Genomic DNA, 12714 nt, shown 5'->3' with positions numbered 1-12714 from the left:
ACGACTGCCAAACACTCCTTTTCAGTTGAGGAGTAGTTAACCTTTGCCTTTGGGAGAGTGCAGCTCGCGTAAGCCACTACTCATGCTGCACCGCCTTGCCATTGAGCGAGAATACATAGCTCCCACACCCACATTGCTGGCATCTGTGTGGACTTCTGCATCAGCTTATCAAAATTGCTGAGGACAGGGGCCATTTGTACTTGCCTACGCAGTTCTGCAAACGATTTCTGTTGTTCTTCCGTCTACTCGAAGGGTATGTATTGGTGTGTGAGTCTCGTTAGTGGTTCCACGATCATTGAGACGCCTTCAACGAAATGAGGAGCCTTCTTGTCTGTAGGAAGTGGAAACTCCGCGACAGCGGTTAGCTCCTCAGGGTCTGGCTGAATTTCCTGGGGGCTGACCATGTGTCTGAGAAACTTGAGCTCCTGAAAGCTAAAATGACACTTTTCCGGCTTGATGGGGAGGTTGGCGTTAGAAATTGCAATGAGTACATCCTTGAGCTATTCGTCAACTCATCATGAAAATACCACAATATCGTCCAAGTAAACCAAGCATGTCTGCCACTTCAGTTAGGACACAGTGGTCCTCTTGCTCCAATCTGCTACATTCCATTAAAGCTGCTACATCCATGCTACAAATGAGTGAAACTGCTCCAAAGCTGCTCCAAGACAAGCTGCATTGCACAATCTTGGAGGCCACTGGGAAGAGGAATTGAGGTCAATGCCAGGTGGCGGTCACCTCCACCCTATACAAAGAGTGCCGTCACCCTATGCAACTCCTAGAACCAGTGTAGCTAAGGGCAAATGGAGCTAGGGGCGTTTCCTGTGTAGTACCCAGGCAGCACATTTCTTTAGGGTGTCCATCATCTTCTGAAATTTAGCAGCTGCAGAACACACATCGAACGGAAGGATTCCGAATTTATATAGTCCGTCAGGAGTCAAAACGCTGTTTTTTCATGTTTACACTCATCTACTTCAATCTGCCAGTATCCTGGTTTGATATATATCCAGATGAAGAATTAGGTGTGGCGTAGATGGTCCAAGGCATCATCGGTGCACATCAAGGAATAAACGTCACATTTGGTAACTTGGTTTAGCCATCTGTAGTCCACACAGGACTGTAGTGTGTTGTCTCTATTTTTACTAAAACGACAGGCGATGCCCAAGAACTTGTCTGGTTCTTAATCACCTCGCTTTCCTTTGGCGAGATGTGGTACGGATGCTGACGAACAGGGTATGCTGACTTGTCTGTAAGAATACGATGTTTTGTAACATTTGTGAGACAAACTTTAACTCGGTAGAAAAGCAGCCAGAGAAGTCACTTGTGTGATTTAGTAGTTGCTGTTTTTCTGGTTTTGACAAGCCGGGGTTAACATGTATGCGGCGGGTCAGGCTATCAGCATTTTTTGGATCAGGTGATGCAGCTTTCAATGAACAAAGGTTGGAGATGGCAGCAATTTCATGGAGGAGGGCTATAGCTGTGCCTTGAGTTAAGTGCTGATACTCATTTCTGAAATTTGTCAGCAGGATGAATAAGCTGTTGTTCTGAAACCGGATGTGCCCTTGCATAATACAGAGTTGTCATTGGAGCAGCAATGGAATGCTTGCCTCAGCAAGACTCTCATAGTCGTCAAATACGTTGCAGGTTACAAGAGTCAGCAGACTACTTCTTGGCGGTACCATGACACTGTCTCGACTATTCTCAAGGTGTTATCACAATTATGCCTGTCGTCGGCATTGCTCACTATCGCATGTGCAGTAGAAAAGGTCGCCCGTGATTCTTTTAACCCTTTGAGGGTCGATCTTTTCGCCATATGCGACCGCCCAGGGTCTATTTTTTTTATTGCAGATTTCAATTCTGCTGAGAGACTTACTTTGACAAAAATTAACCGTAATTTTTCTAGGGTGACCATAAAATGAGAAAAAGATATTTTGCGTTGGTACATATGTACCCTTTATTCATGAATAACAACAATAAAAAAAAGAAATAAACTTATAGGAATTCAAAATTTGATGCATTGTTATAGTTCAAGGCTTAGAACATGTGCACACGAGAATATTTCACAAGTTTCAAATGTTCCTGCTCTTACACTAATATTTACATCCATAGCATAATTGAACTGCATAGGTGACCGCACTCAAGAAAACTGTGTGGCTGTGTGCCCATCAAGAAAGCAAAATGTGTGACAGACTTCCGCTAATATTAATCTTATCACCAACCAGAGACAACTAGACATTGCGAGATGATCCAAAAAAAAAGAAGAAAAAAGAAAAGGAACACATGCATGGCGGCATCCTTCCTATGCTCACCCCTGTGAGCACTAAACGAGAGAGAAACAGGCAGCCACCCTTTTGGCAATTAGTAACGAGATAGCCATCAGTTTTGCAAATACAAGAAGCCGACACCACCCGCGGAACAAAACCCAAACTGCCACCTGCCCACGCGTGCGCCAATGTGCGAGCGGTAGTATACACATGTGCCAGAGCGAACTAGCTCTAAAACAAACCATGCAACGAAAACTGAAAGAAGAAGGCGCAAGAAAAAAATTCCCTGTATTTCCCCATAGTGGCAGCACATGCCAGGAAAGAAAAAAAAAATTAGGAAATTGGCGCGCTTTTCAAACATACAGACAGTGCCGTAAATACACGGCATCAACCATTTTCTACTTGTTCGCGGTGCCGTATATTTACGTCATTGACCCTGAAAGGGTTAAGTCAGTTATGACCCCATTTGCCAGCAGAAAATCCATTTTGAGTATTAAGTTTTCTGAACAACTGGGCAGAATACCGTGCTGTACACTTGCCCATGGGAGTTAAAAGGTGACCTCCAGCAATACGGACCTGTGACCCAGTCCACTCCATATAAACTTTCTTCAGCCTAGCGGCAAGTTCTGTGCTTATAACTGAGCTATCCGCACCAATGTCAATTAAAGCTGTGACTTTTTTGTTGTCTATGCTTGCGAGTATATGTGATGTTACCACGTGCCTTGGATCACCTGAGTGCGTTTGAACGTCGCTCTGTTATCATTGCTGTCGTCACTTTCGTCACAATGTAGTGTATGCGGTACACTCAGCATCAGCAGCCTCACCTCCAGAAGTTGCTGAACTCAGTTTTCCCAGTTTGCAGGGCTGGGCGAACGTTGCCTGGGGACGTCTCAGAATAAGATGGGACTTAGTGGCCGGTATCGTGATGGAGCAGGTGATAGGGAGTGAAGCTTGTGCCTTTGCTGTTCGAATGAATTGTGACGACTTGCGAGGAAGCTGTCGATCTCTACTGGGCGCTCACCAGGTTGTGGATGAGGCACATTCGGGGAGAACCCACAGAGACCGACACAACAGGAGGGACATGTCCTGTACATACGTCTGGCTTCACCGCAATGAAAACAGAGGTGACCGTGGTCAGGAGCACACCAGACATCGCTCTTTCTTGGACCGGACTTGTCCATGAATGGTGGACTACTGCAATGCCCTGTACATATGTCTGGCTTCACCGCAATGAAAACAGAGGTGACAGTGGTCAGGAGCACACCAGACATCGCTCTTTCTTGAACTGGACTTGTCCATGAATGGTGGACTACTGCAACGCCTGAACCCTACTTCCATCTGTTCCACGGTGCGCACGATGTTTGAGGTGTTATACAGTGATGGGTGTTGTATGGCTTCCACATAAGCCATCCAAACTTGCTTCTGATGCTGTGGTGCCCCATGGCATTCAGGAACTTGGATTTCTTGCTTGATCTCATCTTGTACCATCTCCGCCTCAGAAAGTCGCACGACCGGGGGCTCGACCGTCTGCATTTTCTGGAGCTCTTATGACAGCGCTTATCAATTCCCTCAGGTCACTGATGTCACTCACTCCTAACCGTCCATCCCTAACTGTCACATTAGGGATGGAACTTGAAAGTGCAGTCACGTTTCAGTTGTAATGTCTGGTAAGCTGCTGTAGAGCCCTTTCATTGTAATGCAGGCTTCAGCGAGAAAGTTCGCAAGTGTAGTCAGTGGGTTGCGGATAAGGCTGGCAAAGATTTCCTGCTTTACACCTTGCGTTAGGTACCGGGCTTTTTTGTCAGGCATTGAAGCATCTGCACACCTGAAGAGCTGAGCCATGTCTTCAGTATATGCAGTGACGCTTTCATTAAGAGATTGCATTCTTGCCTGAGTAGCCAACTCTGCTCTGTTCTTTCTGGTCATGCTGGTGTGTATGACTACTAACTGCCAACGAAATGTCAATGTCGCCTCGTGGTTACCACATCTTTGCAAAATCCCCGAGAGCGAAGTACACATTACGCAGCTTATGCTCTTGGGACCAGCCCTTGAATTTGGCTACCCTTTCAAACGGGCCAAACGAGTCTTCGGCATCTTCAACAACACCTCCATGGAACACATTGGGTGTCTGCAGCTGATGCAAGAGGACCTGCATTGGTACAGCAATTGCAGCAGTAGATAGCTGCTGCAGCGTCCTTGTAGGATCAGGTAGCAGGTCGTGCTGTGGCTGGAGGCCCTAATGACTATGGCTGGTACATACATGCACAGGGGTTAGCTCTGTTGGATTACTCACTGGCATTGAGTCAGAAGTATGCTGTGTCTCTGGCAGTCGTATCATTTACGACCATAGAGTTTCTCACTATAACACCTAGAGGGAAATCTGGCGCCACCGTCCATGGGAGTTTCTTAAGGGGGCACCGTGCCGGCATGGGAATGACGGTATATGTGTCTGCGAGGCTCGCGTTGGCTGGTGTTGTAAGAGGCTTCGTCTAAAACGTGGATATGGCTAAACGAATAACGCATTCTTAAAGTAAAATCTTCATGAAATGTTTCCATTCATGCATATTACATCTTTACTCACCTACAGTGCATGACCAAGCAAAGAAAAGCAAGAACAAACGACAAACTGTTCCAAAGCAAGCACGAATCTTGCCGTCTGCCCTCCAACTTTAGCAGCCCACTGATACTTTTTACCTATCACATAGTTGTACATGCAATAACAAGTTCTTATAGTTAAACAAAACATGTTTTTGTGTAATAATAAAGCTAAAACAGCTTTTCACATGCTGTTTTAGTATAAAATGAATCATTGTGACAGACGGAACGGTGCTTGCCAAGCGCGTCTTCAAGGTGTCCTGTCTCTCCGAGACATTGCCAATCCGAAGTCACAATATACCGGCATTCCCATGCATACCACAGTGCAGCAGCGCCAGATTACCCTCTAGGTAATGTAGTGAAAAACTCTATGATTTACGACACACCTCCACCAGAAAAGTGTCACGGAGTTAATTCATAAGAGCTTGCCAAGCGATGGTCTTTCTTTAATGGAGGCAGGCAATCAGAGGAACGTGCACAGCCGGATGTATACATCCGGATGTGATGTATACATCTACAAACCAAAATCAACACGACATGGTGCAGCGCAGCGACACGGCTTTGAAAAAGTCCTACGCCTCAGTCGTGACAGAAAACCAGCAAAGGCCTTCAACTGCAACGAATCCATCAAAGCCCTCAAGTGATATAACCTCAACCCTACGACAGCAACAAGTGTCCTCAAGGTCGCAACAGAAGAACAGGAAGAACCAAGAAAGGTTGTTAGATGGTAGCACTGCAAATGAGATATCAAGTATGCTGATTCCCATGATGTTCGCCGCAATCAAGGCCATTCTCCGTGCCAGCCCATCGTTTAAGAGCATCCCTGAAGTAGAGGCCGTCCTGGCTTTGGAACCGCTAGTGTCGTCTTCTTTCACGGCGCAAAGCCGTGATTCTTCGCAGTAGCAACGATGGCTTCGCCAACAATCGTCTCACAAGCGGTGTCCACCAACAAACACTTCCGCACATGTACTATATTCCAGTGGAACGCTCGCGGATTGTGCTCGAAGTTAGCAGATTTTAAGCATCTTACGCGAGTGTACCGATTCCCTTTTTTCGTCATTTCCGAGTCTCGCGTCGACGAGCACTTTAGGATAAAGGGGTATTATTTTCATCATTCAAGGCGACAAAATGGAATTAGCCGACTGCTCGTTGGATTTCGCAACGACATACCTGCCTCTGCGATTGACGTAACTCCACATGACCAGAACGAATATATTTGCGCAACCACAGTGATTGCATCCAAAGTGTTTACCCTGATCGGCGTCTACTTGGAACCAGGATCACCTTTCGACGTGACCAGATTGGAAAACTTGTTGACAAACACTCAGTCTCCACATATTATTTGTGGCGATTTCAACGCACATAACGAGATCTGGGGCAGTTCACATACATGTGCTCGGGGTGCCAAGCTGGCGAAGCTTTTTGCAAAATACGATATAGAGCCCTTAAACGATGGCAGCATAACATACCTGAAAAATCCGACGACTGTTAGCTGCATTGACGTCACATTCGTATCAAGTCAAGTGGCCCCTATGTTCGGTTGGTGTACAGATTTCGAGACTCGAGGTAGTGATCACTACCCAATCCTAATCTCTGCCCTTCATTTTCGGACGTCGCCCAGAAAAGTGAAACTGAAGTCGGTAGACTGGGAAGCTTACACAGCAGCCGTAGACAAAGGAATCACAGCCTCGACTACGAATACAGAAATAATACCGACAATAGCTCATTGCCTCAAACAAAGTACCCGCTCTGCCACTAAGCATTGTAATGTACCAACAAACGACGAGGAATTTGAAAGGTTATGTGCAATTCGAAGGCGTGCCGAAAGGAAGGCTCTACGTACTAAGAATATCGAAGACCTCAGAACTTGTCGACGGGCACAAAGACATATACGACGTTACCTCACCAAACTGGACCGAAAAAGGTGGAGGGACTTTTGTGGGACACTGGACATACGACAACCGCTGAGCAAAATCTGGAGAGTCGTCAGAGGCATTCACAAAGAGCCGCAACAGCTTTATCCTTTTATCGCCCTCTCATTACATGAGCGCGCATCCCTGAAAGAGGTGGCAGAGCAGTACTGCAGGCTCCTTTCCAACGGGGCACAACCTTTGCGGCAGATTGCAAGTCGCCAGCTTAGTCCACCTCGAGCTACCCTTCCTGACTTAGAATTACCATTCACCATCGAAGAGCTCACGGCAGCAATCAGCGACGTAAACAAGCGATCATCACCTGGCCATGACGGCGTGAGTTATGAAGCACTCGCAAATCTATGTCACACATCTCGCCTACGCCTTCTGGAGTACTACAACGCCTCATGGATAACTGGGGAGGTTCCTACGGAATGGAAGCTTGCGAAAGTCATTCCTATATTGAAACCATCGGAGCAGCCAACAAATTACGCCTCCTTCAGACCCATATCTCTGCTTAGCTGCGTAGGGAAGCTATTCGAAAAAATGATCTAGAAACGACTAAATTGGTTCCTGGAAACTGCAAAAGTTTACCCGGAGGAAATGAATGGCTTCCGGCAAAATAGATCCGCAATTGACAATGTCATTGCCTTGGTCTCATCAATTGAAGAGGAATTGGTCTCTGGCAACATACCTACTGCATTATTTTTAGACATTAAGGCAGCATATGATTCGGTCTATCATACAGCAATACTTGACGCTTTGGAAACCCTTGGTCTTGGAGGACAGCTCTACGCATGGATTGCAGACTATCTTCAAGGACGCCAACTTTTCATGTGTACCCCGGATGGCCCCACGGCGCTTTATGCCGTCGAGAAGGGAGTGCCACAAGGAGCTGTGTTAAGCCCGTATTATTTAATTTAGTCCTCATCCATCTGAAAAGAAACCTGCCCCCTGGCGTCAAAATCACACTGTATGCGGACGACATCTGCATTTGGAGTGCGGCGCGTTCCCGCAGTACCACCCAACAACGCCTCCAGAGAGCGCTAGCAAATATATCGGCCTACCTAAATCCAAGGGGTCTGAAATTGTCCCCCGACAAAAGCGTTGCCATGGCTTTCACGCGGAGGTGTATGGAAAAATACCCAATAGTGTTGGGTGGTCGCGCCCTTCCATACGTCAAGACACAAGGGTTTCTTGGAGTGACGATCGACAAGAACCTCACATGGTCGCCCCAAGTGAAAAAACTGAGTGAGAAGATTTCCTCGGCGTCGCACGTATTCCGATTTCTAGCCGGATCACAGTGGGGCAGCACCTGTCGATCAATGGTGCTCCTCCATAAGGCCTACGTCGATGGTACACTCCGATATTACCTCCCGATCCTGCACAAAATATCTCCCACAAGCAAGAGAAAACTCGAGGCAGCACGAAACAACTGCCTTCGCGTATGTCTTGGCCTTCCGAAGGGGTCGTCCCGCTCAGGGACTGTAGCAGAAGCCGGATGCCTGCCTCTGGAAGTGCTATGTTCGCAGGAGACACTTCGGATACACCTCCGCCACGTCATTCATACGAAGACTCACTTTTTAAAGGATATTTCCAGAACCTGTGCTACATCTAGCTTTGGGCAGGCCGTCGGAAGCATATCTATTTCGATTCCTGCTCAGGCGTCACAAATTATGCCGCGAAACATTTCACCATGGACACTGTCCCCACTGGAAATCGTGCCATACATACCTGGAATCAGTGCGAAAAAGAAAATGCCTCAAGCAGCGACTTATCAGATAGCTTTAAAATATATGCACAAAGAATACGCAGCCGCAACGCACATTTTCACAGATGGCTCTACAACTCCACATCGTTCATCATGCAGACTTTTTGTTCCCTCTACAGGACAACGATTCTCGTTTCGTCTTGAGCGAGCGACATCATCTACCTCAGCGGAGCTATATGGCATTAAGGAGGCCTTGTGTATATACTTCGACAGCAGCCGCCAAAGACATGGGTGATATTCACAGACTCAAAAGCAGCCCTACAAAGTATATGGAACAGGCACAAGCGTTGCAATAATCAACCAGCAGCATTTGACATTGCTTATCTTCACCACAGGGCTAAGATTGCTGGGCATTGCATAAAGTTCCAGTGGATACCTGGCCATGCCGGCATTTCGGGAAATGAAAGAGCGGACGAAGCTGCCAGAAATGGACTCCAATACCACAAGTTCAGAAGAACATATTTTACAAAAGCCGACGCTTCAACCATGGCAAAAAAATATGCCTATCAAGAAAAAAACCGCACTTCCTACGTTACATTGACCCAGAAATGAGACCGAAAATTCCACGACCACTTCCTCGACACTTAGAGACATTGTACCATCGTCTTCGACTGAACGTGGCATATACGAACAATTATCTGTACCGCATAGGACTTACCACTAACCCATACTGTGATAACTGTCGCAACTTAGAGACAATTGAGCACATATTACTAGAATGCTCCGCGTACCGCGACGAGAGACAATTTTTCGAGCACCAAATGGACATGATTCGCCACGAACCGTTAACATTACCGAGTATCTTAGGTCCAATGCCCGGCCCTTCAAAACAGCGATGGGTTTTGGATTTATTCTTCAAATACCTTACAGAAATTGGTCAAATAGGAAAACTTTAAAAATTGCATCCTTCCTATACAAAAGCCTAAATTAACCCGCCATGTCACGTGTAAAAATTAGTATCAGGTCCACTCGGACATTTCATATTTATTTTTATCCTTTTTTTTTCCCACTCTCTTCTGGAATCTTTTAATCCCATTCCCCATCCCTATACAGAGTAGCATGCCAGCGGTTATATACGCGCCAGCAAAATTCTCTGTTCTTCTAATAAAGAGCCCCCTCTCTCTCTCTCTCTCACAGCCGTCCACTTCATCATCCTCACTTTGGCAACCAGCGGTTGTAGTGGGTATAATACTTTGCGTCAGTGTGACAATCAGCTGTTTCAATGGCATGTTGTAACGGACAAATAGGTGGGGATGTTCATGTGTGATTTTCAGTGCAAGTCCACTGATGGTGTTACGGCACATATCCATCCACACAAACTGCATCACCACAGATCAGCCACTGCACATGTTTTCACCTGCTCTTCATTCTACATTTGGTGGGTGAAATGTTACTTGGGCAAGCAATCTGATTGGCTTCATACATGACATCATCAGATTGCTTCAAGCATGCTGCTCTACTAAGGTTCTTTGAACTCTTTAATGACGGCACATATAGATAGTCGGAAAAAAAATGTTTATTTTCTTTCTAAATCTACATAACACATTGAGAACAAGCATAATCAATGTTAGCACTCTTTGGCCATGATTGGCCTTTATGCCATATACCCCACATATCATCACCAGCATAATCAATGTAAGAATAAAATATTTTGCTGAAACTTTTTCAGCACTAGAAAAAAAAACGGCAGGAAAAGAGCTAGAAGTTGGCTTTACCCCAAGCTACCTATGGCTTTGTTTGAAATTTCTACAGACGGCTTGTTGTATGTGAACTAGACTGTGTTCACAGTCCAGTTCCTCGTCCTGTGTTCCTGCCCTAATTCAACAAATGATGCTTCCTGGCTGTTATTTAGTGTTAACCAAATGCATTTAGTCAGAAACTTCGTACCCAATACCAAAACTCAGCTTCTTTTTTTGTTGCTTGTAGGCAACACTCGTCAATAAAGGGTTCATAATAGTATGTGTATGCATACTAATTTTAGTACAGTTGACAGGAAATGTTTTTGTTTGACACAAACGTGTGCCCAAATGGCTGCTCTGCAACACTTCTGGTGTTCCAGATGCTGTTGAGAGCAACACTAGGATAGAAGTGTGTGCTCTTGTCGTCTGCTGTCTTGTACACATTTTTTTTTTTTTTGGTCAGCACAAGACTCTTTTAATTTTCTCTTTCTCACACAATGTGCCATTTGGCTGTCATAGCAACACCCTGTTCTCTCAATAGCAGTATCATTAAAACCAATAGCTGCCCTGTGCTGCTGGGCTTATATCATAATTTCATTGGGCTAAACACTTTATGAGAATGAGTCAGTAGAAAAGAATTGCACAGTACAAGAGAGCTGATATGCCAGTACATGACGAGGACACATTTTTGACCTAGCACATTTCTCAGTGGCAGCTGTTGCAACAGTTAGTGGCATGAAGAGGCAGCATAAATTTGCTGTTGAGTGTACCTGTGAAAATAAAAACAACTGCAATAAATGTATAAGCGTCTTCAAACCAGTGGTGCTATTTCTTTGAAGAATGTGGATTGTGCGCTGCGGCTGTTTGTACACATGCATTTGCGAGGAAAGGAGTGGAATAAAGGAAATTCCTCTAAGCTAGGCTGCATGGCATAAGGAGCTGGGTGAGTAATGATGCAACATAATTTAACAGTGGCAATGGCCACTGGTTATCACACATAAACATAGGTGCAACAGTGTATCCTTGCACTGTGCAGTTATGTACCACTCAATGACTTTCGTAAACCAGTGCTCAAACTTTTGTGCTGCAGTTATTTGCAGGGAGTACACTCCAGCAACTGTGCACTGTAGGAGATCCTGGAGATGCATGTGCTACATGTCAACTTTGTCTTGAGGACAGCAACACCTCAGTAGCAGGATATCTTCATAAAAAAGATATGTGGGAACACTCTCAGTTCAAATGAATTGCAAGTAGGGACATAGCCATGGCCACATGGGATACGAGTTGAAGGGAAACACTACAACTTGAGTGGAGGGTTATGTTTAATAACGTTTAGCTGTACGGTGCATTGACATACAATTCTTGTGAGAAAGCATTACTTGAGAGATATGCTCTATATTTAGTTGATATTCGTATGTACAACAAAAATTGTTTCAGAAACCTTTTAATGGATGGTACCAAGTAAAAACTCTTAGTAAATTTCATTAACAAGCTTATAGGGACTGTAATGGCTTATAAGGACTGTAACTCTTTAAATGGCCAATCAGCTACAAATATTGGTTGCAGTTTGCATGGGAAAAGGGTAAATTCATCATACCTAAAATTCACATTTACATCCTCGTGACGCTTTCATGTGCTGTGTGCCCATTTGTGGATGTGACCTGTTTTATTGAGATAGCTATTATATGGACACTTCAAGCGAATGTTTGCCGTTGCCAAATTCACCGCCATTGTCATAAGGTTTTGTATGAAGTCCAAGTGAAATAAGAATGCAGCTGCGTGCACTATGCTGTGGGGCAAGGGAAATCATGCGAGCATGAGCCGAGAAGGATGGTGACTTGATGCGGCAGCGTCTTTTTGGATGCACAAGGCAAGAAGGCAGGAAAGGTGCACGCAGCCTTCTTGCGCATGCAAGGTGGTGAGTGGTGGGAAGAGGGTGGGAGGAGGCCAGGTTAGCGTGCATCTTCTACTGTGGCTGGGACTGCACCTGGCGCAGCCGTGCACTCCCTGTATTGATGGTAATCTGCGGTGGGATCGAACACTAGACAACTTAGAGATAGCCGATTGCTTTGTGTGTGCTGTGTTCTCTTGTGCCTCGTTCTCTTTGAAGTGAGAGTCAGCATGAAAGGAAATTTGTTCGCTGCTGCTGCCACTCTTCATCAAGCCACTGTTCTGACAGTGAGTGTCCGCGGTCATCAAGTGTGATGCATTCATGGATGTGTGTGCACATGTAGCACCATGCTTCTTAATTTTGTTAGTATGCAAATTTTTACAGCAGTTCATACTGCTGATAAAACCATTAACCTTACTTTGTGTAGCTGTCTAATAATTTGCAATTGCAGTCAATAGTTCGCCTTTTGGGTGAAACTGTGATTTTTTTTTTATTTGCCTGTTCTTTGAAATGGTGGCCAATAAAAAGCAGCAGTCATTTAGCATCAGGTGAACCCCCGCATGTGCATTATGCCTGCATTTCTCTACCAATGTGCTTTGTACTG

The 12714-nt window shown here is 45.4% G+C and overlaps 1 protein-coding gene across 4 annotated transcripts in view; it reads left to right on the top strand.

The window, feature by feature from the left end:
* LOC135906122 (protein YIPF1) overlaps window positions 1-12714 on the top strand; it is an 80824-nt gene that overhangs the window by 35026 nt on the left and 33084 nt on the right. The gene's annotated exons all lie outside the window — the stretch shown is intronic.

This window comes from Dermacentor albipictus, chromosome 9 (genome assembly GCF_038994185.2).
Source record: "Dermacentor albipictus isolate Rhodes 1998 colony chromosome 9, USDA_Dalb.pri_finalv2, whole genome shotgun sequence".
Lineage (NCBI taxonomy): Eukaryota > Metazoa > Arthropoda > Arachnida > Ixodida > Ixodidae > Dermacentor > Dermacentor albipictus.
Note: the sequence above shows the minus strand (reverse complement) of the source record. Positions and strands in the feature narration are given on the sequence as shown.